We start from the raw sequence: 27,187 nt of genomic DNA, 5'->3' as shown, positions 1-27,187 counted from the left end.
TGCCAGCGCGTTCCTGAATGGGAGGGCTCAGCCTGGCGAAGCTCCCCTAGAAGCCAGTGCTGTCTTCGCCCCCATGATTGCCTTTATCTAGCTGGTGCAGGAGCCACTCCTAATCACGCTGCTGCTGGCCTCCGAGGGTCAAACAGGGGACCATCGCTACCTAAACAAATGAGGAGGATGTCACCTTTGGGGGAGACTGATAAGCAGTTGGCAGGCAGGCCACGGGGTAGAGAAGGCGCCAGCAGCCAGCAATCTTCAGAGGCTGTAAATACGTTACACTCTCAGCAGGGAGACGGGCAATATAGGCACCGAGAGGCCTTTGTTTAATGAGCTGTCAGAAAGCAGGCATGAAATTATGTTTGAAAACATGTGCAAGCTGCAGAGACAGAGCGGGGGCCTGTAAATGGCCCTCTTCCTTCGTGGTGGATGTTTAGAGCATCTTATCAGTCTGAGAACTGTCATAGGATGAAAGCTATCATTAGCAAACTAATGGTGTTTGAAAGCTACAAATTTTTCTCTCTCTTCTCCAGTTTTGACTTAAATGGATTATAGGAAAAAATCTTAATGGTTTTTTTTTTTTTTCTTGGGATTTTGGTAAACATGCAAATTGGAAGAGAACCAAAAACAAACCACAAAAAAGTGTCTCTGGAAGAACAAATGAAACAGTTATACTTCAAGTCTCTGCTCAGAACAACCACCTTATATTCTTTCCAATTCTGTTGAGACTCCATTCAGAGAACTCTAATGTAACTCCAGCCACCATTTTATTTCAATCAGGCCCATAAAAGAAAACATAAATATGAAATAGATTGCTTTCCTATAACCTGAGTATTAGAATTAGTGGGTAGGTATAATAATCACTTCTACTACATCAGCTATCAAAGAGTAGAGAATAATTTTCCAAAGACTTGAAATTATCCTTGTGGGTCACATGGCTAGAGTTTATTTCTAATAAGGGTGAAACTTAAAGACTTTAAAAAATATCTGTCAAGACGGAGAGGCATCACTGATTCAGAGCATATTTGGGCCTCCGTTCTTAAATTCTGAAATGATGCATGAAGACTTGGTTGCCACGCATGGGTCTTTTACCTTTAGTGCACCAGAGACCTGCATCTCCCATCTCCAGTCAAACCAGGCAGCCAAAAAGACTTTGCAAAACCTCTTTCCCATTAAAAGCCTCAAGACTACGCTGAAGCTGCTTCAGAAGTGGTCACATTCACAAGGACCTTACGTTCACAGACTGAATGTAAGAAAAAGAGAAGAGAAAGGCCTGAGTAGGAAACAATATTTAGATTGAAAAGGTAAAGAGACAAAGGATAGAGAAACAGAAACACAAAAAGAAAGAACCAGGCAGAAATAAAGACTTTTTGATTCATACCAAACAGTGATAACTGACATTCATATGACAATTTGATGAGACCCAATTCCTCTCTTTATGCTTTTTCCCCATTTGCAAATGGGAAATGCAAAAGCAATATGCCTGAAGTCAGGCAGTACAAGTAAGAGTCAGCAATGGGCCCTGCTCGGGGCCCCCCAGGGTCCACATTCCCTCCCACTCCAAATAATCTTGATTTGTGGTCCTGGAGAAGACTCTTGAGAGTCTTTTGGACTGCAAGGAGATCAAACCAGTCAATCCTAAAGGAAATCAACCCTGAATATTCATTGGAAGGACTGATGCTGAAGCTGAAGTTCTAGAACTTTGGCTACCTGATGCAAAGAAGTAACTCATTGGAAAAGAGCCTGATGCTGGGAAAGATTAAGGGCAGGAGAAGAAGGAGGGTGACAGAGGATGAGATGGTTGGATGGCATCATTGACTCAATGGACATGAATTTGAGCAAACTCTGGGAGATAGTGAAGGACAGGGAAGCCTGTCCATGAAGTCTTAAAGAGTCAGACACAATGTAGCGACTGAACAGCAACAGTAGCAAGATTGAAACACTTGTATTGAATTTATTAAAAATAAAATTTGAATGGACATTTGTCAAATCAGATGTTTTTTCAACATTTATGGGGTCGATCATATGATTTTCCTGCTGAAATCTATTATTATGGCTAATAAATCAATAGATGTCCTGAAATTGAAGCCTCTTTGAAAGATGACCCCATCTCAATGCTTCAGTTTTCTCTCCTCTTTTCACACAAACCCATTGCAGTCAGGATTTGGACACTGACACCCCAGCAAACTTGTGCTTGTCAGTATCATCAACGCCCTCCATGTTGCCAAATCCAAATGTCAGTCCCCATCAGAATCCACCTGTCAGTTGTCACAGTTAATTGCTCCCTCCCCATTGAAGTGATTTCTTCACTTGCCCTCTAAGACACTGTACACTTCATTTCCTTCAGCCCCACTTGCTGTCTCCTTTGCCAGATCCTCTATTGCTTGATAACCTCACAGCATTGAAGCGCCCCATGGCTCAGCCCATGGAAATCAATCTCTTCTCCTCTCTCTATACTCACCCCCTTGCAGATTCTCTTCAGTTCCATGGCTTTTAGTAGCATGTAACTGCAAATGACTCTCTAATGTATATCTCCAGTCATGACCACTCCCCTTAGCAACAGCTCATATATTTACCTGTCAACACTGTCTCTCCACTCAGATGTCTAATGAATATCTAGATTATCATGTCCCAAACTGAAATTCTCATCTTCTTCACGCACAGAACTTGCTTTACATGTAGGCTTTGCCTTCTCAGGTGATGGAGTTTACGGTGCTGTTGTCTAATGGGCCTTCATTAATTAGAAAGCATGGACTTTTGTGCTTAGATGAGTGTTTACTACAGCTATAGGACAGGATGGCTTGTCTAGAAAGCTGGAGACTGTCTCCATATTATAAGATCCTTTAAAGTGTGAGCTAACCTTCATATATAGGGTTATTATATTACCTCTTTTTAAGTTCCACTATAATACTTTGACCTACAAAAGAACCCATCCTTGTGCATTTGGGGACTGTTCTCTTTCCTAATTAAAGTCAGATGGTCGGCTTGTAGGGTTTGGATTTTCGTCTTTTTCCTGTCTTCCTGAGCTGCCTCTTAACAGCTGTGGTGCATTGCCAACGAGTTATCAGTGGACAGACATGAGGTTGCTTTATGATGTTAAAGGACATATTACAGCGCTTCTTCTACAGACTACAAAAGCTGGACCTCATGGACAACATTAAATCTTGTGCAAGAGTTATCCTTTTAAAAAATACATGTTGATTTCTAAAATATAGCTGTACGATGCTTTTTGGCCATTTTCCTAACATGTGCTCTATTTCATGACCAGAATTGGATGATTTCCTTGGTCTCATTTTTTTGACAACAAACAACAACAGCAAAAAATTATATCTGACCTTAAATGCTGGAATGGAGGAGACATTAAAAATTAGCTAACTTAAAAATAATGCCTACCAATGTAGTAACTGATTCAGGCAAGTCATCAACAGATGCTTAAACTGCTGGATAATATATGACATGATCTCAAGTTATCATCACATAGATTACTTGTTCGTTACAATGGAGAGGATATTGGTTAGAGAGTGTCATCTAACCATCTAACCATTTCCAATAACATGTTAGACCATCATTATGTGCCTTCTGATGTGATTGGGGAGTACATAACATCACTTATTTAGTACACTTAACAAAAATGTTTTACTTGAATATAATCATGAATAAACAAAATGCAGCAATAATGATTCCGTGGTTATGCAGGAAGAAGTCCTTGTTAGAAGATGTTTAGAGCTGAAATATCATAATGAGCACAATTCACTTCAAAGGGCTCATTAGTGACAGAGAGAATGAAAGAGAAAAAAGAGAGAATGTGGTAAAATATTGACAGTTGTCAAATCTAGGTGAAGGGTCACAGATGTAATAGTCTTTCAAAAGTTGCTGTAGGTTTGAAATTTTTCAAAATAAAAAGTTGGAAAAAAGTCATAAATTAGTGGTTCCATGAAGGGAAAATATCAGTTGTTACAGTCATATATCTCTGTAACTGGCTTTCGAGGCAATATTTCATTGAGATTTATTAAAAATGACAGAAGATAGGTCTATTTGCAAACTTTTGCAACTTTTTTTTTTCTTTTTCAGAATCATAGACTAAACTGCTATTAAAACAGAAGATGTTATTTGTGGTAGAGTAATAATGAACATAGTCACCAGCTACCTAGTCTCTCAAATTAATAGGTTCATTTGCTCTTTTTTTTTTTTTTAATTGGAGGAAAATTCCTTTACACTGTTGTGTTGGTTTCTGCCATACAACAATGCAAGTCAGCCATAATCATACATATATCACCTCCCTCTGGAGCTCTCTCCCCTCCCCCTAGCCTATCCCTCTAGGTCATCAGAGAACTCACTCTTAATTCTTCTCCTCCTTCACTCCCCCGGCCTCAAATCTAGTCAGCCAGTCACCAGCACCAAGGATGCTGCCTATAGTATCTCCTGAGTCTGGCTTCTTCTCTCCATCCGTATGTCAGGCACCACGTGAGCACCAGGAAGAGCCCCTGTCTGTTAGCATGCTCCTCCTCTGCATGGAAACACCTTCCTTCCCTTCTCTCAGGCAACTCCGTCCTCCTCATTCAGGATCATTCCAGGGGGCACCTCCTTTGTGGATTCAGGGATGGTTTGTTGCTCCTTCTACTGGTTCCCACTGCATTTTGTTTTCCTCAAAACATGTCTCCTGGGGACCTGTGCTGTGCTCTGACCAGGTGTTTCTGCTGCCTTTCCACTGGACTGTAACTCCTGCACCTCTGCAGCACGCACATAGATGGTGTTTAATAAGTGCTTGTAGCGTTCATGATGGAACAAGTGAAGACATGATTAGCTAAATGTAAGCTAAGACAGAAAACCTCATTTTAACTAAGATACAGTTCCTAAGGTTATACTGATCCAAGTTGTACATCTAATCTGTTGTAACATTTTTTAAGGTTTTTAAGGGAGTTGAGGTATGGCCAATTCAGTGCACAGTGAGATGGTAGAAGGTAGTCATTTTGAATACTGGATTTTATAAAAATAACTGTACAACTGGAAAGATTCTAGAAAGGAATAATTGTGAGGAGTGAATCTTAGGGAAAACAGAGTTGTCTGCATGTTGAAGTCTGGAAGACTAAAGGATGGAGAAATAAGGCTAACTATAGCGGTGCTAGATATTGGCACCCTTCCCCAGCTCACGCCTCTGCGGTCATACCCTATTGCTGACCAGGAGAATGTATGTCAGGATGTATCTGGAGTAGTCACTAGTAATGGTTGGTCTCAATGTGTCCCTTGTAGAAACCATTTAGCAGTGACAAGAAGCAGAATTTAAGTACTGTCACCCACTCTAGTTTAATGTTTTAATGCATCTGGTGAAAACTCAGTTCGGTGATGAAAAGTAACAATTTCCAGAGGCCTTCTTCAGCATCTTGTGTAGCAGCACATAAAGGCATCAAAAAAGGGAGCAAATGGGAATCAAAACTGTGTGTGTCATGCTAAGTCTCTTCAGTCATGTCCAACTTTTTGCAATCCTACGGACTGTAACCCACCAAGCTCCTCTGTCCATGGGATTCTCCCATCAAGGATACTGGAGTAGGATGCCAAGGCCTCCTCCAGGGGATCTTCCCAGCCCAGGGATCAAGCTTCTTATGTCTCTGTCTCTGCATTGGCAGATGAGTTCTTTACCGCTAGTGCCACCTACAAGGGAGCAAGTGGGAATCAAAACCATATCTAACATTAAATTTCACTTACAATCTGAATGGATTTTAAAATGAAGAGGGGTGGGGAGTTATTATTTAATGGGTTTCAGTTTCAGGTGATAAAAATGTTCTCAAGATGGATGGTGGTGATGATTGCATAACAATATGAAGGTACTTAATGTCACTGTAATGTACAGTTAAAAATAGTTACAATGGTAAATTTTGTGTTAAGTGTATTTTAACCACAATTTTAAAGGATGGAGGGGAAAGTATGTTTAGTTAAACTGAGATACTTTTAGCTTTGTCAGACTACAGACCTTTGAAAAGTTCTTTGGGAAATTCTGAGGGACCATGCTGCTCAGCAACTGAGTTCTTATTGTTGGACTTCAGTTCATTTTATGCCACACAGATGCATGATGTTCTGAGAGAAGATGGGCTGGGCTTATATGGTAAACTTTCAGCCACGTGGAGATATGGTTCAACAACATCAGACATATGAGAAACGTCATGTCTCCTTGAGGGGATCCCAATTCTACCCAGCTCAAGCTTCCTGGTCTGTGACAGGCAGCCACACCTTTCCCACTTCTCATCGCTCCTGTCTTGTTCATATAACCGCCTCTGAAGCAGCCCTGGCAGATTTGAGGTCCAGGAAAGAGGAGTGTGCCAGAGGCGGGCTGCATAATTTTGTAAAATACTGAATGAATGTCTGTGTGTGCATGAGGTAGGTGCTTTATAAAAGTTTTTTTGCCTGAGGTCTAAAAACATAAACCTGATTTCAGATCCTCTTCCTGTGTTTAAGGATATGTTGATATGACATCTTTGCTGGTAGCACTGGTATTGTGTTGAGAGAAGTCTGATAAAAGTTATTTTTAAAAATAGTATTCACTTTTAGAACATTTAGAACAAGTCTCTCCTCTCTTCCTTTAGATTTGTCCAACTTTTTCTCCTGATTAAAATTGTTTATCTGGACTCCAAATGTCCTTGCAGACCCTTCCCCTTTAATGTGTTCCCTGGGGTTGCACTGAGATAATGCGCATGAAAACGAAGACCTTAAAGACCTCAAGTCATCAGCAGACACCGGGGCCTAATCGCTCCTTTGCTATTGAATGGATGCAAAAGGAGGCCTGAGGATGCATGTGAGTGTGAATTTTTGTTGGAAGAACATGTGGCATCCTCTCCATCATAGTCTAGTCTTATAGACATAATACAGTGGTTTCTCTCAACACGGGCTTTCTAGTATTTGCCTGACAGCAATGTCTTCAAGCTGACAAAGCATTGTCTTCAGGCCAATAGCACTCTAGTCTCTAACCATACTTTCCTTTCCTCTCTTCTCAACATTTTGAGCACAGACCTCCCTTTACCTTTGATGGCCTCTGAGACCACATTTCTTCTGCTGCAATGGCAACATTCCCTGATGTACTAATATTTAATCTGTTGCTGTGGGCTTCCCTTTAGCTTAGTTGGTAAAGAATCCGCCTGCAATGCAGGAGACCCCAGTTCAATTCCTGGGTCAGGAAGATCTGCTCAAGAAGGGATAGGCTACCCACTCCAGTAATCTTGGGCTTCCCTTGTGGCTCAGCTGGTAAAGAATGGGCCTGCAAAGTGGGAGACCTGGGTTTGATCCCTGGGTTGGGAAGATGCCCTGGAGAAGGGAAAAGCTACCCACTCCAGTATGCTGGCCTGGAGAATTCCATGGACTGTATAGTCCATGGGGTCGCAAAGAGTTGGACATGACTGAGCACCTTTCACTTTCACTTCACTTTCGCTGTTACAGCACCACCACTGGTAACGATAATAGCTTCCTTCTGTGCAGCAAGTATGTTGCATACTCACATTTCAATGATCACACAATCACTGATCTCAATCACATAATGAAATGATCACATGTCAATCCTGAGAGGTAGGGTAGGTATCAGCAGTTACATTTTCAAGATGCAGAAACTGAAAGACAAGGATGGTGACATGGTTTGCCCAGATCTCTCTGAAGTTTTTAATGGTGCTGTGTCTGCTGCTGGAGACTTGCTGCCTGCATGTGGTGGGCCCAATTTGGGATCTTCAGAGAGGCAGCAGGTACTCTTAGGGGTCAGGAGATCCTTCTTTCTCAGAATTGTTTCTTATTTCTCACACTCTCCTAAGAAGATCCTGTCACTGTATGAGCTAGAAAAGCAAGTCAAGTCTAATGTAAATAGCATCTAAAGTACACTTACATCAACTTCAAAAAAAAGAGGTGACATATAGTGCTGAGAACTGCTAACAACACAAGAACACGTCCTCCACTCTGTAAGAATCAGTCATACGTCATTTGGTACTCTCAGCACACTTTAGAAAGTTTTCCATTACGTTCTCTCAAGTAGCCTAGCTACATGCATGGCAATAAATAACACTGCAAAGGAAATTTGAGGTCAACTGAAGTGGTTTCAAAACTAAAACTATTTGGAAATAAAAGGACAAACTTTAATTTATTAGAAATTAGCAACTACTTTGTGTGTGTGTGTGTGTGTGTATGTGTGTGTATCAAACATTTAATGTTTTTTTTTTTAATTTTTTTTAATTTTTTATTTTATTTTTAAACTTTACAATATTGTATTAGTTTTGCCAAATATCGAAATGAATCCGCCACAGGTATACACGTGTTCCCCATCCTGAGCCCTCCTCCCTCCTCCCTCCCCATACCATCCCTCTGGGTTGTCCCAGTGCACCAGCCCCAAGCATCCAGTATCGTGCATCGAACCTGGAGTGGCGACTTGTTTCATACATGATATTATACATGTTTCAATGCCATTCTCCCAAATCTTCCCACCCTCTCCCTCTCCCACAGAGTCCATAAGACTGATCTATACATCAGTGTCTCTTTTGCTGTCTCGTACACAGGATTATTGTTACCATCTTTCTAAATTCCATATATATGCGTTAGTATACTGTATTGGTGTTTTTCCTTCTGGCTTACTTCACTCTGTATAATAGACTCCAGTTTCATCCACCTCATTAGAACTGATTCAAATTAATTCTTTTTAATGGCTGAGTAATACTCCATTGTGTATATGTACCACAGCTTTCTTATCCATTCATCTGCTGATGGACATCTAGGTTGCTTCCATGTCCTGGCTATTATAAACAGTGCTGCAATGAACATTGGGGTACACGTGTCTCTTTCCCTCCTGGTTTCCTCAGTGTGTATGTCCAGCAGTGGGATTGCTGGATCATAAGGCAGTTCTATTTCCAGTTTTTTAAGGAATCTCCACACTGTTCTCCATAGTGGCTGTACTAGTTTGCATTCCCACCAATAGTGTAAGAGGGTTCCTTTTTCTCCACACCCTCTCCAGCATTTATTGCTTGTAGACTTTTGGATCGCAGCCATTCTGACTGGCGTGAAATGGTACCTCATAGTGGTTTTGATTTGCATTTCTCTGATAATGAGTGATGTTGAGCATCTTTTCATGTGTTTGTTAGCCATCTGTATGTCTTCTTTGGAGAAATGTCTATTTAGTTCTTTGGCCCATTTTTTGATTGGGTCATTTATTTTTCTGGAGTTGAGCTGTAGGAGTTGCTTGTATATTTTTGAGATTAGTTGTTTGTCAGTTGCTTCATTTGCTATTATTTTCTCCCATTCTGAAGGCTGCCTTTTCACCTTGCTAGTAGTTTCCTTTGTTGTGCAGAAGCTTTTAAGTTTAATTAGGTCCCATTTGTTTATTTTTGCTTTTATTTCCAATATTCTGGGAGGTGGGTCATAGAGGATCCTGCTGTGATGTATGTCGGAGAGTGTTTTGCCTATGTTCTCCTCTAGGAGTTTTATAGTTTCTGGTCTTACGTTTAGATCTTTAATCCATTTTGAGTTTATTTTTGTGTATGGTGTTAGAAAGTGTTCTAGTTTCATTCTTTTACAAGTGGTTAACCAGTTTTCCCAGCACCACTTGTTAAAGAGATTGTCTTTAATCCATTGTATATTCTTGCCTCCTTTGTCAAAGATAAGGTGTCCATAGGTGCGTGGATTTATCTCTGGGCTTTCTATTTTGTTCCATTGATCTATATTTCTGTCTTTGTGCCAGTACCGTACTGTCTTGATAACTGTGGCTTTGTAGTAGAGCCTGAAGTCAGGTAGGTTGATTCCTCCAGTTCCATTCTTCTTTCTCAAGATAGCTTTGGCTATTTGAGGCTTTTTGTATTTCCATACAAACTGTGAAATTATTTGTTCTAGCTCTTTGAGGAATACCGTTGGTAGCTTGATAGGAATTGCATTGAATCTATAAAAACTACTTTTATCTGAATTCTACTTGATGAAGATTAAGAATCAAAGTGTATCCATCTCTTCTCTCTCTCTCCCCTTTCGGCAGGGTAAGAGTAGGAGGGACTTAACATTATCTTAAAATAAAATATTTAATTTTTACTGGAGTTGAAAAAGGCTGTAGAATGTTACACAGTATAGAAATGCAGCTGTTGGGTATTGATGATATATAATATATATTAGCACATATCGTGTGGCAGAACTATATAATTTCAAGAGAGTTTTGTTCATATATGAACACAATTCCTATTATTAGAATCCTAATAATAGGCTCTAATATTTGGACCCCATATTCATATTAGAAGAACTTCATAGTAAATGAGTTTAATTCAATAATCATTTGAAAAGTGATACTGAAAGAAACTGACTTGAAAGTCAAAGGATCTTCATTTTAGTCTCTACTCTGTTTCCCACTCTGTGGTCTGGGACAAAAGTCTAAATTTCCTTTGCCTCCATCTTCTCACCTTAAAACATGGTGCCCCCAAATGCTAATAGAGACCTCCCCACCACTAATTTCTTTAATGTGAAATGACCATGTAAGAGCAACTGCCAGGAACTCCAACTCTTTCCTTCAGTTGATCTGAATCCTAGAAAAAAGATAAGCTAACTGTTGAACTGACTCAAAGAACTTATAAGGAAGGTACAGAGAGCTTGATTTGGAATCCTTTTGCTCAACTTTTAAAATAACAGCAATATTATAATTCTGATTATTATTTATAAATTTGGCTGGTACTCTAAGTGCTAACACTTTACATTGATCCTTACAATGTACATAGGAGGGAAATAACATTATCTCCTTTATTACATAATATGCATATATGAAATATAAAATATTATTATTAGATGAAGAAACTAAGGCTTAGAAAATTAAATGGCTTTCAGTGGCCCACACAGTTCTTCCAAATCTAAATCCATCTGACTCTGGACTTTTACTAACAGTGATTATATCATAGGATGTAGGGCCTTACTCTTCAAAAGATGTAGAAAAATATGAATATGTGAACTGTTACCCAGCAAATATAAGTAAAAAGTTACCTTCAAACTAACAAGTCATCGTGCATATACTTTCATCAAGCATTCCTTCCCATTAATATTAAAGGTATTTGTACTGCAATAGGAAAGGAAACATGATTTTTAGTGGGTGTTTCAAGTGGATAAAAGGGGGCAATGGCTGAATCCGTTTGGATTCCATTCTGCTGCAGCCAAATCTGTACAGAAACGAGGCTGTGATACAAATGACTGTACACTTGTACTAGAGGGAAACATATATAGTCTTTAAAGCTATTCAATTTATATTGCTACTCAGTTGTTAAAATGTTGGTGGATGTAGCATGTATATAAATATGACACCAATGACAGCTATAAAGATAAACCTTTTATGTTGTAACTTCTCAATTTAAGCACACAAGACTAAATTTGGGAGATAAATCATGATAATGGGTAGCCACTACACTTATATGAAAATGAATAAATGTCTTATACTATCAGTTTATTAACCTATAATGAGTAGATACTTTATCATCACTTTGTAGATTTTTTGAAATACCTTGGCACAGTTGTGTTACAGATATTGCAGACTCATCTAGTTGCTAAGAAATTAATTTTATTACCGAAAAAATTGATTTTCTCAGCACTCAATAATAGATTGGACTGAAAGAATGTGTGACTGATCCAATATACTAACCAGCTATAAGACAAATGCAGGGAGAGTATGTTCATTTATCTGGAGGCGGAAAGAAGGGATAAAGATCATATACAGATAGGAAGGGAGATTAAAGGCAATCAAAGCCCTCAGGGCACAGTATGAGGAGCCTCCAGGAACAAGTTCCCAGGATTCTCCCACCTAACAGATATTATGGGGATGCTCCCTATATAGGGAGGGAGTGGAGGTTCTCACAGGCGGTCCCTCATGTGGTATCTTGTGGGCAGCCATTTCTGCAAAGCGAAATGGGGGTCAACACTAGATCCTCTGGCCCCAAGTTTACCACTGCAACATACCCTGTGGCTTGATGGTCTCATTACTTTGGTTTTGCCCAGAGATGAAGGTTTTGATATTGGGAAGGTCTAAAGAGCAAATATAGAGCTTTGGAAATAAGATTGTTCAAGGAATGACCTCAGGACATTCTCTGGGTTGCATAGCAACAAGCTAGTTGATAACCTGAGCCCCTTTTCCTCTAGCTGGAGAGGCTGCTCCCCAGTTTCACTTTCAAAGAACAGGACCCAAGATCTCCAAGTGTGAGGCAGCTGGTACTGCTCAGTACCCTCTAAAATCTAGTACCTACGCATGACTGGCACCTGAGCCTAACAATTCCTGTGTTAAGGACTCTCATGTTCAACCTGGTAAAAGGAAAAACAACAGAGAGGGTGGTCCTGCTGCTCTGCTAAGGGCTAGGAGAATCAGAAGAACAGTGTATCCCTCTTGAGCAACACGTGAGTAGTAGCATTCCCACCCATGACAGTCCCTGGCATGTTGTATTCCCACCCATGACAGTTGCCCAATAAAAATTTGATGAATGACTTGAATGCCTTACATAGGTAGGAAGAGCCTATTCCGTGAAATGCAAAGGAACACAGTGCAGAAGGAATCCTGGCTTCCCCTGAACCCCTTCTCACCTGCACTCATGCTCACAAGTTCCCATGGAGATGCTGCAACTGAGTTACCTGAAGCAACCGCAAGCCTGACCTCCCAAGGAATGACTAAATGAGCAAGTTGTGAGAGTGTAAACCATTAGCCAAAAGGTTGGTCCATAACCTCTTAAGTCATCTCTAGACCCATGAGGGGGATTAATTGGAACCAACTGACCACGTCTGAACTGTTTCTCACATCACGTTTCGAAGTAGCCTCTACCTCCTGCCGTTGAAAACCATAGCCAGAAGGCATTTTCCAGAAGACATCCTGTCTGTGTTACCCTGAGATGCTGAAGGAAGGCTGAGAAAATGAGCCCCGACTCTCTGCCAGCTGACTTCAAACACATGCAGTCTCAGCTCACTGGGGTCAACAGGATTTAGCAGCTGAAGTGCAGTCAGAGGTCACTGCAAATCAGCAGTCTTTGCACAGAGACCTTCCAGGCCGGCTGCTCCTGGCATCCATCCACATCCATCCAAACGGATGTGCAGACAATGTGAATGACGTCTCCCGCTGCCCTTTAAAATGCTTTGGTACTAGAGCTCTCAGCATCCCCATCTTAAGCCACTCAGGTACACACAAGTCCGTCAGCAGTTCCAATTAGGGGATCAGAGAAGAAATGAGTAAGACTTCTCCCAGATGGCTCTAGCATGTAAAGTGAACGACTTGGATCTCTCTAATAGATTTTTCCCTCACCTCGGGATGACGAGCCAGACAAGCACAAAGTGCCCATTAAAGGGCGAGCTGGCCTTATAGCTCCCTGCCTTCTCATCAAGACCATTTGGCCACACATCAGCTCTGGAGCCACTTTGCTTGCTGAGCTCCCAGCCTTTATTTTATCACCAGCAAATAAGGCCCGTGGCGAGCCAGTGAAATTATCTGCAGCCTGTGATCAAATTCTGCCATTTCCCCCTGGGTCCTCCAATTTGCGAAGATTTTCTAGGATGCGATGCCTGGAGAAGCTTTGAGCAACCATGCCAATTAGCACTGACCTTGAGCCTCAGAAATGAAGAGGAGTCATGCTGTGGGTAAAGGGAAAAATGGTTTATTGAAAGGGAAAACTCATCTTGCAGCACAAATGGTGTCTCTTCTCGGCCATTAGTACTCATACCAATAGAAACTTTACATCCTGATATGAAAAAATAAAGAAGTCCCCATATGGTGACTCAAGCCCTCTCCCTAACTTGCTCACCAGGGTCATGCCTCCCCAACATTTCTAGGAGAAGGAAGAACCAAATGGAATTGAATATTGGTAAAAATATTAGCTAGCTTTTCAGAATAACAAACCTTCTAAAATTCTGTAGTTTAACCAACAACCATTAATGATCTTTCCCAAGCCTAAGGATTGGGTAAGTGGTTCTGCTGGTAGTCAGGGCTTGGCGCATCTCAGCTGGCCTGGTTCATGCTTCTGCAGTCAGTTGCCTGACTGGCTTGGGCCGGGGGTGGAGGCAGTTGCTGCTCTAGAACAGCCTCAGAGCGGATGACTTGGCAATCTCACACTTGGTCTCTTCTTGCAGCCCAGGCTTTCCCTCGTGATAGAGGTGAGGTTCCAGGGAATTAAGGGCTAGGCTTGGAACCTGCCTGCCAGCACCTCCAATGATTTCTTACGGCCAAAGAGAGTCACGTGGCCAAGCCATATCAAGGGGGTGGGGAAATACATCTAGCTCTTTCATGCCACAACTCACGAGACAAAGGGCATAGCTACAGAGCAGGTTGGAGAATTGGAGCCGTCAGGATAACTCATTTGCCATGATGGGAAAAGGCGATGAAAGAAATAATTTGGGGAAAAGGAGAAATAGGGTCAAGGAGTTTAAGAGGATACAATTGAGTCTAACTCCTGCTGCCCTTCTTTTTCTTCTGCCTACACACTCTCTTCAACCTTCTCCTTAAGCATTGGAAGGTTTAATGTATATTTGCCTAGGAAAAATTTGGCCAGGTCCGATGACTGGAGTTATCATCCAGTTCCTCTCTGAGAAATGCTGTTGGCATCGCCCAGGCCCAGGACATACATATCAGCAGGTGGCATTGAGGCCAACAGGAGTTAGAAGGGCTCCTGGGGCAAAAAGGGATCTTTGAGCTGTGGGGGTACTCAGGCCACTTTTAGGGAAGAGTGGGGGAGTAAGGAGGAGACTCTTAGCATCACCCCATAAGACCTGATCCCTGCCTACCTGTTCTGCATCATCGTTTGCCATTTCCTCTCAGGCACCTGCCACCTGGCAGGCTGCACTACCTTCAGATCCTGAATCATGCTATGAAAACAGCTCCACATCTGCGCACACACCCTTGTCTAAAACAGCTCTTTCCACCCAGACATCTCCACTTTATCCTCCACGTTTCAGCGTGAAGGTCATACCTAGAAGTGCCTCTCCTCTGTGCTTCCGGAATGGACCTCAGCCAGAGCACTCATCACTCTGTTGTAACTGCTGACTTTTCTGTCTTCCTTACAATTCTGTCAGTTCCTTTGGAGCTGACAAAAAAAGTCTTTAGTCCCTGCATTCCCAAGGTGAAGCAAGCCTTTAGCCTCCACATTCCCAGGGCTCTTAATTCAGAGCCTGCCTCATAGGAGCGCTTAATAAACAGCTTCATTTTCTCCTTGGGGAACCATATCGCCTCTATTTATGGAGCAAATGCAGGTTTGTAAAAGCTTTAATTTACTTTCCCTTTGCCTCTGGAGCAGAGCTGAGATGTCTCATTCTAGTTTTGTAGTTGATTTGGGCAAATTTTAACTAATTTGCCTAAAATCAACTAACTTGTAAGTGACAAAGAAAGAACTGAAATCTCCATCTTTCAAATCTCAGCCCAGTGTTCTTTTTAACTTCAGGTTTAAAATGCATTTATTTAACTTTTAATGTCCTTACTTTATTCCCAAAGAGAATTGATTAAACAAGTATTTAAATACAACCATATACGGGGCACTGTTCTTCAAGCTAAAGATATAGTGATACATAAGACAGATCAAGTAGGGGTTATACAAAAAGTAGTACTTACTACAGAGAAGGCAATGGCACCCCACTCCGGTACTCTTGCCTGGAAAATCCCATGGACAGAGGAGCCTGGTAGGCTGCAGTCCATGGGGTTGCAAAGAGTCGGACACGACTGAACGACTTCATTTTCACTTTCCACTTTAATGCATTGGAGAAGGAAATGGCAACCCACTCCAATGTTCTTGCATGGAGAATCCCAGGGACAGGGGAGCCTGGTGGGCTGCCGTCTATGGGGTCGCACAGAGTCAGACACAACTGAAGCGACTTAGCAGCAGCAGCAGGTGCCATTTTTGTATGTTTTTTATTTACAGAGGAAGAGATTGAAACACAGAGAGGTGAAATCACTTGTCCAAGGCTGCACAACTGGTAAGTGATAAAGCTAAAATATAAATGCAGTTTGGTTCCCCAGTCTGTGCTCATAACCACTCTCCTGCTGCTGCTGCTGCTGCTGTTAAGTTGCTTCAGTTGTGTCTGACTCTGTGTGACCCCATAGATGGCAGCCCACCAGGCTCCCCCATTCTCCTCAATTTTCACGAGAAATTGAGCTGGAATCCTGAATTGATCAAAAGAAAAATTATGGCATTTTGTATCTAGACAGATATTCTCTAACTACACTGAGATGTACAAAGTTTGAGTGGTTTATTCAGAGTGGAAACATTAAAACTGAATGCTAAAATCTTCCTGTTTCTTTATATACAGAAGTTTCAGTCCACACAGTTTACAAAGAACACATTTTGAGGCTCAGATCATGTCAATGATGATCAAGTAGTTGACCTAGGAAATGGTTGATTCATGGTTTAGGCCAATGCAAAGGGGGAGGGGGTGGAAGGCAGCACGGTCAGTCTCCTCACACTGTTAATATGATGGTTGACAAAAGGAAATGGGCCACACAACAGCCCCATAGACGCCAGGGAAGGACAAGGTGGTTCTCATTTCTGGCATATGAGAAAAGAGAGGAATCTGATCTTTTATTATATTCTCTTGAGAACCATTACTGCAAACCAACTTTTTTCTGAGTACTAGAAAATGGAGAAAACAGGTAGATTGGCTGACAAGTCCATGAGGGGGATGATTCTCCGTGAACCCATGTGTTCATTAATACTCATAACGGCTCCTGTGCTTTGAGGACTTACTCTGTTCAGACAGGCTGCATTTATTTCCATGCATTCTAAGTAAAGCTCTTTTTCTTTTGGAGGATGGACAAGGAGCCTCACAAGCCTTGGGTGGCATGCCTTAATTAAGTCCCAGAGTTTTGATGACATAATAGAGAGAACGTTTAAAAGCCATGTAAATTGTTCATGCCATTCACAGACTACATTACAAATTGTAACACCAGAGCTCCAGTGGTCCCAAGTGACTAAAGAAAGGCCAGGGCTGAAGAGGAAGAACTTGGGATCACAACCAGAGACAACTGTTGATGACCACTCAAAGGAAGAGAGGGAAAGAGAGGCACATGGGGCCATGAATAAACCCAAACTTGGATCCAATCCTCTTCAGGCCCCTTCTGATTTTTTGTATTGCCTGAGTCTTTGGTTCCCCTTCATATATTCTTGCTCTTGTCAGAGAGGAAGGGGACTGAGAAAACACCTTTGTTTGTTGTTTAAAAGTCATAGAGCCTTTCTTGAGGGCAATCTCAGTAGCAGGAGAGACAGGAATCAGATTCAGAAAAAGCCAGTAGTGAGGAGGTGGAGGTGTGGGGAACTCATCCAGAAAGTAGTAGAAGTGGGAAGGAGAGAAAGTGCATGCTGGTTTGAAGATGGAGTAGGGTCAAGAGCTATTCTCTTTCCAAAATAGAGGAGACGCCTGTGCATGGACAAAAGGAAACGTTTGTAGGGTAAATGAAGGACCAAGGCTGGAATGAAGAAGGAATGGGCAGGGAGAATAAATCCGTGTATATGTATAACTGAATCATGTTGCTATATACCTGAAACTAACACAACATTGTTACTCAATTGTAATCTAATATAAAATAAATTTTAAAAAGAGGAATAGGTCAGAGTTGGTCTTATGTTTAGCCTCAGAAGGGAAAAAGGACCCTTCTGAGGCAGGTTCAATAGAAGAGGACACAAGCATTGAAAAGGAAGGAACCCCTACTGTCCATGAAGCCCTATTCCTCTCAGGAAAAACAGGAGTGTGTATGTGTGTGGCTGAGAGGTCACCCACCAAGAATGAGGAAGGGGAGGTAGACTAGGGCTGGGGGAAGTGGAAAAATGCTGAGATGGCTTGTGTCACATTGCACAGAGCTCTTAGGGTAGAGCTGGACAAGCAGTAGGATCTCAGTATACATGTCTGGAGGTATTTTGCGTAGTGTTGAGAAATAAAGAATAAAACACAACCTTGGCTGGGTATTAGAAGCAAACAGATTTTCTCTGCTCAGGACTCAGATGTGAGGGGAGTCGGGGGGAAGAAAAGGTCTTAGCAGATTTGGAAAAGATCTCAACAAATATTCAGTTCAGTTCAGTTCAGACACTCAGTCGTGTCCGACTCTTGGCGACCCCATGAATTGCAGCACGCCAGGCCTCCCTGTCCATCACCAACTCCCGGAGTTCACCCAGACTCATGTCCATCGAGTCAGTGATGCCATCCAGCCATCTCATCCTCTGTCGTCCCCTTCTCTTCCTGCCCCCAATCCCTCCCAGCATCAGAGTCTTTTCCAATGAGTCAACTCTTTGCATGAGGTGGCCAAAGTACTGGAGTTTCAGCTTCAGCATCATTCCTTCCAAAGAAATCCCAGGGCTGATCTCCTTCAGCATGGACTGATTGGATCTCCTTGCAGTCCAAGGGCTCTCAAGAGCCTTCTCTAACACCACGGTTCAAAAGCATCAATTCTTCCGCGCTCAGCCTTCTTCACAGTCCAACTCTCACATCCATACAGGACCACAGGAAAAACCAAAGCCTTGACTAGACAGACCTTTGTTGGCAAAGTTCTGCTTTTGAATATGCTATCTAGGCTGGTCATAACTTTCCTTCCAAGGAGTAAGCGTCTTTTAACTTCATGGCTGCAGTCACCATCTGCAGTGATTTTGGAGCCCCCCAAAATAAAGTCTGACACTGTTTTCACTGTTTCCTCATCTATTTCCCATGAAGTTATGGGACCGGATGCCAAAAGCAACAATAGGAAAGGTATGTTTCTAAACCTTCTAGCTATTCAAGTATATAATGAATTTTCCTCCAAATAATTGATTTCCTCTTCCATAAATATATCATTTCCCACTCTTTTCCTTCTTTCCATAGTCCTAAATTTACTAGGTACCATTGTTTCATGAACTGCACCATAGACTATTTCTAAAAATATCCCTGTACATGTAGGGTACTTTCTTTCACATTTGCTTACTCATTTCATCCTCCTGAAACCCCATAGGGGGCAATAGGAAGGACAATTGTGTCCATCTCATTCTACGGATAAGGAAAGGGACTCAAGACAGTCTCAGGAAAGTGACTTTTAACCCTCGTTTCCAACATGCTCTCTGAGCCCTGACTTTCCCCTCCACAGCTCTATCATAGTCCTAATTATCACAGACACTGTCTTGTCCTCTGTCTTTATTTATTTAAAGTCTGTCTTCCCAGGTGGATTGTAGGTCCAAGCAGGCATATTAGGGGTCTTGTTCACTATCATTTTCCTAATGGATTCTGTTACCACAGAACCTTCAATGTCTAGACTTATAGTTGACCATCAGTAGATTTGCTGACAGAGGGTCTTTCTTGAACAAATACCTATCACCTGTCACTCTAGCCAAGGAAATGTGATGCCCTGACTGGAAGTTCATATGTCCAGCCCCAAACCTAGAGGGAGATGGGTTCCAGCAGGACTCTATGGGCCAAGAATTGGGGAGGGACAGTTCCTAAGGGGAAAAAAAATGACCTGGTTTAGAAGAAAAGAAAATGCATGACAAACAGGCAAAAACAATGGATATTCACTACAATTACATGTCCTCTGTGTCCCCATTTTTGGTTGAGGATATTGCGATGTTGTAAGATTAAATAGCAAGTCCCAGATCTTGCAGTGCAGGCTTGAAATTCACACTCAAGCCTGGTTGCAAATGACATTGGATTTTTTGCTGTGCTCAGTTGCCTGTTGTGTATTCCTAACACTAATCTAATAATCTGGAAAGTATGACAGAAATGTAGCATGAGTTTTAGATGTTTAAGTTAAAAAATGAGATCTACAGTACTTCTCAGTATTTATAAAATGTTGATGAAAAAAGATGGCTGTAATATGATATGAATCGCCAAGCTATCTAAATCATTCTACAAATAGAAAAAAAATCATGATTTTTTTTTTAAGTTCATGATCTCCTTTAGAAAAATTAAATGGTGAAAATGAGTTAATTGATAAATACAAATTCCTTTTTAGAAAGGACACAGATTTAATATAAAATAATTGCCTCTTTATGACTGATTTATCTTAAGCCTTGACTGCATTTAAATTATATCTTGCCCTTATTCAGACCTTATCTAGGAAAATAAATGAACCTTTCATTCTGGAAGGAGATAGAATGGAGAATGCCCCATGAGGAGACAAAGAAGAAGTAGTCTGAGTTCTTAAAAGATGAATTGAGTTCCTTTTTTTCTCCTCTTGGTTGGTGAGGAAGACGTATATGTCCCGCTGCAGTAAATTGCGAATAACTTGTAACACAGTGCCTTCCACTGGAGCTCTATTAGGAATGCTTTCCCCACCCGCCAGAGTCCACCACCACAGCCTTGTCCGTCGGTCTGAGCCTCCCATCAGAGTCTGATGCATGGTCATCCACTCCAGGGCCCATGGAGACCATCATGGTTGCTGTCTGTTAAATAGGGTGCAGCTTGCTTGGCTCCTAAAACTCCATTTTCATGCTGTGCATTTTCCTTTGAAGTAAGATATGTGACATTCTAGACTTTGGGCCCTTCTCCCCAGGAAAAGGGAAAGCAAACACTGAGATGTGAGCAAACATCGCTCACATCCTTCAAGCCCAAATAGCTCCAACTAAGGCCAAGAGATTAGGGGCCCGGGGCAGCAGAATGTCTCGGTTATTTTATCTCTTTGCCTAAACAGTCCGGAGTTATTGGATAGTTGCCAATGCACCTCTTTGTATGTGCAGACTAGAAAATTTTACATTTTCATTGTAAAATGAAAGTCCATTTTTCCATTCCATATAAATGAAAGTCATTTTCATGCCATGTGAAATGAAAGTCCATACAAGTCCATTGAATGGACTTAATTGTTTCATAAATTTTCATTGTATAAAAAAAGGGGGCTGGATATGAAGCATTATCAAATTTGGGAAGCACGTGGGTAAAATCACCTTCCTTCCATTTGTGATAGCCTGAGCATTTGACAAACAGGAAGTTTGGGGACAGGTCTCAGAGACACAATAGGTGGCACATGCAAGGCTGGGTAAGTAGTTGTGGTAACCAGCATGGCATTCATTGGTGACCTTGACCAGAGCTGTTTCTCCAGAGTGGTGGGGGTAAAAACGTGGTTGCAGTGGATTCAGAAGAGAATAAGAGGAGTACAAATGGACTCTTGAAGGTAGAGACAAGTCTTTCAAGGAGTTTTGCTGTAACTGAGAGTAGAGAAGTCTGATCATAGCTTTGTTGTACAGTGGAGAAATCATGGTAGGGTCGCATGCTGATTGGAGCAATTCAGTACAGAAAGAAGGGTTTGATTTACATTTGAGTAAAAAGAAGAGAGTGCTGAAGCTGTGTCTTTGAGCAGGAAAGAAGGAATAAGACCTAATGCATGAGCAGGGACTGACCTTGAACAGTTCATTTATCCTAATCAGCGAGCACCTGGTCCCCACAGTATAGGTGCAGAGAGTTGGGAGGATATGGCTATGGGAGCCTGTGAAGGTTCTCTTCAGGTTGCTTCAATTTATTAGTGAAATAGAAAATAAGGTCTTCATCTGAGATGAGGATAAGGGAAGGGGCACTGGAATTTGAGGAGGAAGGAAAATATGAAAGATATGAAACACTCATCTAGCTGGACAGCAGAATGAATGACTTAGATGAACCATCCAAAGAAACCTATTGCTGGATTGTTAGGTGATAAACTTAGACATGACCCCACAGACTCAAGCTGTCAGTGCAAGCTTTGAATTCTGATTGGAATTGTCATGTAGTGATGAAATAATGCCTGATGCACAGTGGGGGAAAGTCTACAGGTGGTGGATTTAACCTCACAGTCTTTCAAATATCAAACAGTCTATAAAACAAAAGTATTCTCAATTAAATGAGATAAAGGTGATCTCCCAAGACAAGGAGAGACCTAAAAGAGAATCCTTTGGAAGATGCATTAAAGAAATATTTTGGGCTTAAGGAAAAATCATTGTAAGTGGAGAAGCCAGAAGACAATTCAACTTCCAAAGATGGTAATATAATCTAAATGAAAATGTTGTTTAAATGCTGGGGAAACAAAGCTCATCAAGAATATTTTTACAGTATAATTTTGGAAGTACAGAACACATTAATTTTTAAAGCAACATTTATAAATAAACTTTTAAACAGGGCTTTGTGACTTGACTTGCTCACTCCCCTAGGATGGCCTTCAGGTGGTCTGCACTCCCTGAATTTGTGCATCAAATCTTGTGTGTCTAGGTGAGTATATGCATATTTCTGGAAGTGAGCCTATAACCGACATAGAATTCTCAAAATAGACTCTGACTCCAGAAGAATTAATAAGGACTTCCTTTTTTAAAAAAAGAATGATCTATATCAGAAAGCTTGTGATAAAGGCAGAATATTTTACATCAAAATTTTTTTGAAATGAGGATTTAGAAACAGCTTGGAGTAGTAAGAAACACAATGGACTGGGGTTAAGAATTTGGCTTCTAGTTCTCAATTTGCTTCTGATAAGCTGTCTGATAATAGACAAATCTCCTCACTGATCAGGGCATTGGCTTCCTTCCCTGTGAAAGAATGGAGCTGGAATGCATGATTGCTGAAATCTCTTTCAGTTCTAACATGGTGAGATTCCATAAATGTGTACTGCACTGCATGAATTTTGTTAACAAAAGTGAGAAGGACTGTCTTTATCGAAAATAAAGACCGGTGGAAAGACTTCATGGGTCCTCTGGGTCCTCCTTTTCTTCTCCCAGTAAGTCTCAATGACAAACCACCCATAAATTAAGAGAAATAACAAGTTACTATCTAGAGGATGCCTTGGCTGAGATGGTTGCACAATACTAAATGACACTTAAGACACATTACCCTCTAAGGTGCTCACCGAGAATGGATTTCTAAATATTTACCTCTGACATAACAAAATGTCAGAGGGGGTGTTATTTGTAATTCCAAGACTAAGGAACATGAAAAGTCTGTGAGTAAGAATATTTCCACATGAGAAATATTTGAGTTCCTCCTAATCTCCAGTCCTTCCCACAGTGTATATGTTATTGAAAGTTTCACTGACAGAGCAGTGAATTTAGTGATGGTATATAGAGCTCTCTAAATTGTCTGCTGGGTCATCTGTTCCCACCAGAGCACACACACCTCAGTTGCTATGGAAACTAGCCTCCAAGATGGACGCCAATGATCCCTGTCTCCTCATATTTGCACCTTTATATAGGTCCCTTCCACAATGCATCAGAGTTTGATTGTGTGACCAACAGAATACAGCAAAGGTGGGAACATACGGCTTCCACGGCTAGTTTATAAAGGGACTGGAGTTTTTGCCTTGGTCTTTTGGATCACTCACACTGCAGGAAGCCATCTGCCCTGTCATAAGGACACACAAGCAACCCTGTAGAGGATAAAAGGAACACCAGAAGTGACATGCCTGGTCACAGGTAGATTCATCAACCTCAAGCACTCACAGATTCAGCAAAGTCCTAGAGAATAAATATCCCAATGCCAAGAGGATACATGGATTTTCCATGCAACTAACCAAGATGCCTCTTTGTGCAAGAGGAGGTAGGGGAAGCCCTTGAAAGGAGGAAAGTAATTTTTTCTAAAGAGGCTATTATTATTATCAGAAGAGAATGATGTAGCTTGAATTTCTAAGATTAAGTGTTTTCCACTATCAGCAGGAATAAGGCTCATAAACAAATATAGCTCTCCACTGAAGGCAGCTCCATGTCACAACTCTTGGTTTCATCTCCGTGCGGCTCCAAGCTTCCACTCCTTTGCCCCAACCTCCCTCAGCTCTCAGTGCCCCAGATCTTTCCAGTAGGAACTGGAGGAGAGAAAGGATTATAAGGGGATTTTACTTTGAAGGCCACTGCAGTGGTCCAGGTGAGATGTGTCACTGCCCTCACTTGTGATGTAATCAAAAGCCAGGGCCAAAGAGTAACCAGCAGCAAATGTGTTTGGGTTTTCATGGCAGCCACTGGGTTCTTGGTGCTAACCTCCTGAGCCAAGCCGCACTTGGCTCACACTAGCTCTGCAGTTCACAGGTTGGGTGACCCCTCACACTCTAGGCCTGGGCTTCCTCATTTCAAAAATAGGGTGGAGGTAATAGTGGGGGATAGTGGTGGAGAATTTTGTTTGTGTTCATTTGCTTGTTTTGTTTGCTTTGTTTTTTGATCTGGGTATGGGGAAATGAGGAAGACAATGGGACCAGATTAGATTCTTTCAAACAATTATCCAGCCATAAGACTCTAAGGCTTTATGTTATACCATTTTTTCATGGGAATGCTCTACCTTCAAGACCACCTCATAGTCTACACTTTAACTACTTCAGCAAGTAGATCAAAGGCAGGAAAGCAACCCCTTAAATACTAGCTGCTGAGGGTCTTTCCTACCGAACAACAAGGACAGGTCTTGTTTCTAAACTTAATTAAGGAAAAACTGTTACTTACAAAAATAGGCAAAGATTGCTTCCTAATAGCTGGGCCCTAAGAAGCTAGTCTGATGTGATTTCACAGACACTAAAGGCCAACAAATGTACCCTAATGAGCATCCCAGCAGGTGGCCCCCTTGCTAGCCCTCTCTATACTCTACAATCTAGCTGTGATAACAGCCAACCAAGACCAGCACTCAGATCATAGCCCAGTGCAAACAAACTCACGGATTGTGTAAATCTTCTAAGGAAATAAAGATAAATGAAAATCAACTGATTTGTTCAAACTTAGAGAGAGGTAGGTAGGGGAAGGAGCAAGATAAAAATTATTCTATTGTTTATGACCAAATGCAGCCACATAGCAAAATATTTTTGCTGTATCAATGGCTAGATTTAGCAGTATAGTGGTATCTGTTTTATCTTCTTTTTTTTTTTTGCCCATTCTCCCAAAGGTAGTTTTATTTTGCTGAAAAGGCAAAGAAAGGGGTTAGAAAAATTAGCATTAATTAAACTTTATTTCCCTTGGCCACGGGCCACACAGTTCAAATAAAGTGCAGCCTCTAGCGGAGGCCCCTCACAAGCAAAATCCAGAATGCATGGCTTAATTCGTGTATATTTTCTTTGTCCAACAAGAAAAAAGAGAAAAGGGGAGATAAGGATAAAAAAAGTAAACAGGAAGTATGTCTGCTGTTCACATCCTTCAGTTTTTTGCATTTAGAATAAGTAAATGGTGGTGGGACAGAGCAGGATATAAAATTATTTTCAACTATATAGAAAGATATATAAGTATATACATAAACAAATATTATACATTCTTGACCAAAAGCTCCATTAAAAGTGTTATCTTCTGACCCTTGCCTCACACATCCCTTCCCACTGCTTTGGAAATGGATCCAGATCTGCCTGCCTCTCACCTCTTCACCATGACCCCACCAGTCCAGACCACCATCATCTCTTCAGCAGAATATTTAATTAGCCTCCTAAACAGGTCTCTGTGTGTCCTTCCAAGAATTTGTTCTCTAACAATTCTGATCTGGCTCCCTCTCCCTCCATGACTTCATCTACTATTCTCCCCTTTACTCCTTCTGTTTCAGTCATGAGCTGTTCCTCAAATATGCTAAGCATTCTTTCATCCCAGGCCCTTGGCACTCGATTTCCCTCTGCCCAGAACATTCTTTCGCTGGGTTTGCTTCTCAGCTTGCTTGTCTACTCTTTCACAGCTCTATTGAATGCCTCATGTTATCAGAGGTCTTTTCAGACCACTCTACATAAAATGGCAAAGCTCCACTGAGATTTCCCGGAATTGTGCCACTTTTTGGTCTTTGATGGTCAGCCCTAGAACTTTCATGGCACCTGAGAACTTTCATGGCACTTGAAAGCCTGTCATTTATTTTGCTGATGAGTGTTTACTGAGGCTCGAGGTCTAGGGGAAGTCGACCTGTCCACCCTCTTGGACCCGTTGGTTCTAATCAGTTTGTGTTGTGTGCTCAGGCTATGTTATTCTTTCAAAGGATGTGCCCTGCCCTCCTTCCTTCCTGTTTTACATCTATTTGCTTATCTACTGTCAAGATTTCTCTCTTTAGAATTTATGCTCCTTGAGATACTGTGCTGTTTACTGCTATTTTCCCAGTGCCTATAACAATGTCTGGCACAGAGTTGATGTTCAATAAATACCAGTTGAATAAATAGATGAACGAATGAATAAATGACTAAATAAAATGCATACATATGAGAGAAAATGAGAGAAGGTGGGGGAGAATGAAGAAGAAAAAAAGAATACACAACCTCCAAACAAGGTAAGGAAGGGTAAACATCTCATACTTTTCTCAGTGTTCTTAAATGTGTAAAATAAAAATATATAAATTCTATAATAAAAATTACTTAATGTTTATCTTAAAACAATTTTGTCAAATTTAAGATTTAGCTAAGATTTGAGCACAGAAAATAAAAACATGCTTTTTCTAAAAAAAACAAAACAGTGTTACACAATTCTAGGAGGATGGACAAGTCAAATAGTAGGTAGGTTTCTTGAGATGAAGCCCCAGATTATCCCAGGGGTCACCCACTGAGCTGTCCAAGCCAGACACACAGGCTCCTTGCCACCAGCTCTGTCTCCCCCTGGGTTCCCATGGTCACCGGTACTGTCCACCTTCTAAGGCTATCATTCTGCTTTTTCCAATTCCTGCCTGCATCATCCCCACAAACATCCAGGGGTCATTTTATTCCTCACTCACTTCCCACATCTAAAAGTCAGTCAAGTCTTCTCAATTTTTTTTCCTGAATTTTCTCTAACATCTTTCTTCTTATCTAACCAAACTGTCATTGTCTTAGGGAAGTTCTATATTATTTTTTCCCCTAAATTCCTGCTTCCTTATTCTACTCCCTATGCCTAATCTCTCCTCCTCAGGCAGCTCACCACTGATGGTGGAGGGGTTTTTCAAAAACACAAACTTAATTATCTCATTCTCCATACACCTAAAATCCCTCCATTTAGCACACAGGGTCTCTTCTAGACCAGACTACCTGTCCCGCTAGTCTTCCTCCTGTCTGAGCCCATTGCCTTCATTTCAGCCCAACCCAGCTCCAGCACTTGCAGCTCCTTGGCCTTCACATACCTGTCTGTTTTCACATACCTGACATTGGAATGTCAGTCCTTGGCCTTGTTAGTGGGCATCTATGCTTTAAAATTCACCTCTCTTATCAGCTACTCTAGGGGATTCTCTCTGACTCCCATTGATGTAGATGCAATCCCTCTGTGTTGTCTCACTCATTCGAATCTTACATTGAACTCTTAGCCTCCTAAGGAAAGAGACTAAGTCTCAAACTGAATTTTCATTTTCACATTTAACTCGGTGTTTGAAATGTAGTAGAAATTTAATAAATACTTGCTAG

At 41.4% G+C, this 27,187-nt stretch overlaps 1 long non-coding RNA gene across 4 annotated transcripts in view; it reads left to right on the top strand.

The window, feature by feature from the left end:
• The window catches only part of LOC107132417 (uncharacterized), a 456,535-nt gene that overhangs the window by 209,760 nt on the left and 219,588 nt on the right, over nt 1–27,187 (top strand). For all 4 annotated transcript variants that reach the window (XR_003034379.2, XR_003034375.2, XR_003034374.2 and 1 more), the window contains exon 2: nt 15,852–15,906. This is a non-coding gene — a long non-coding RNA (uncharacterized lncRNA). The remainder of the gene's footprint in view (nt 1–15,851; nt 15,907–27,187) is intronic.

Source organism: Bos taurus, chromosome 4 (genome assembly GCF_002263795.3).
Source record: "Bos taurus isolate L1 Dominette 01449 registration number 42190680 breed Hereford chromosome 4, ARS-UCD2.0, whole genome shotgun sequence".
NCBI classification, from domain to species: Eukaryota; Metazoa; Chordata; class Mammalia; order Artiodactyla; family Bovidae; genus Bos; species Bos taurus.
The sequence above is the reverse complement of the archived record's forward strand: the minus strand, read 5'-3'. Positions and strand labels throughout refer to the sequence as shown.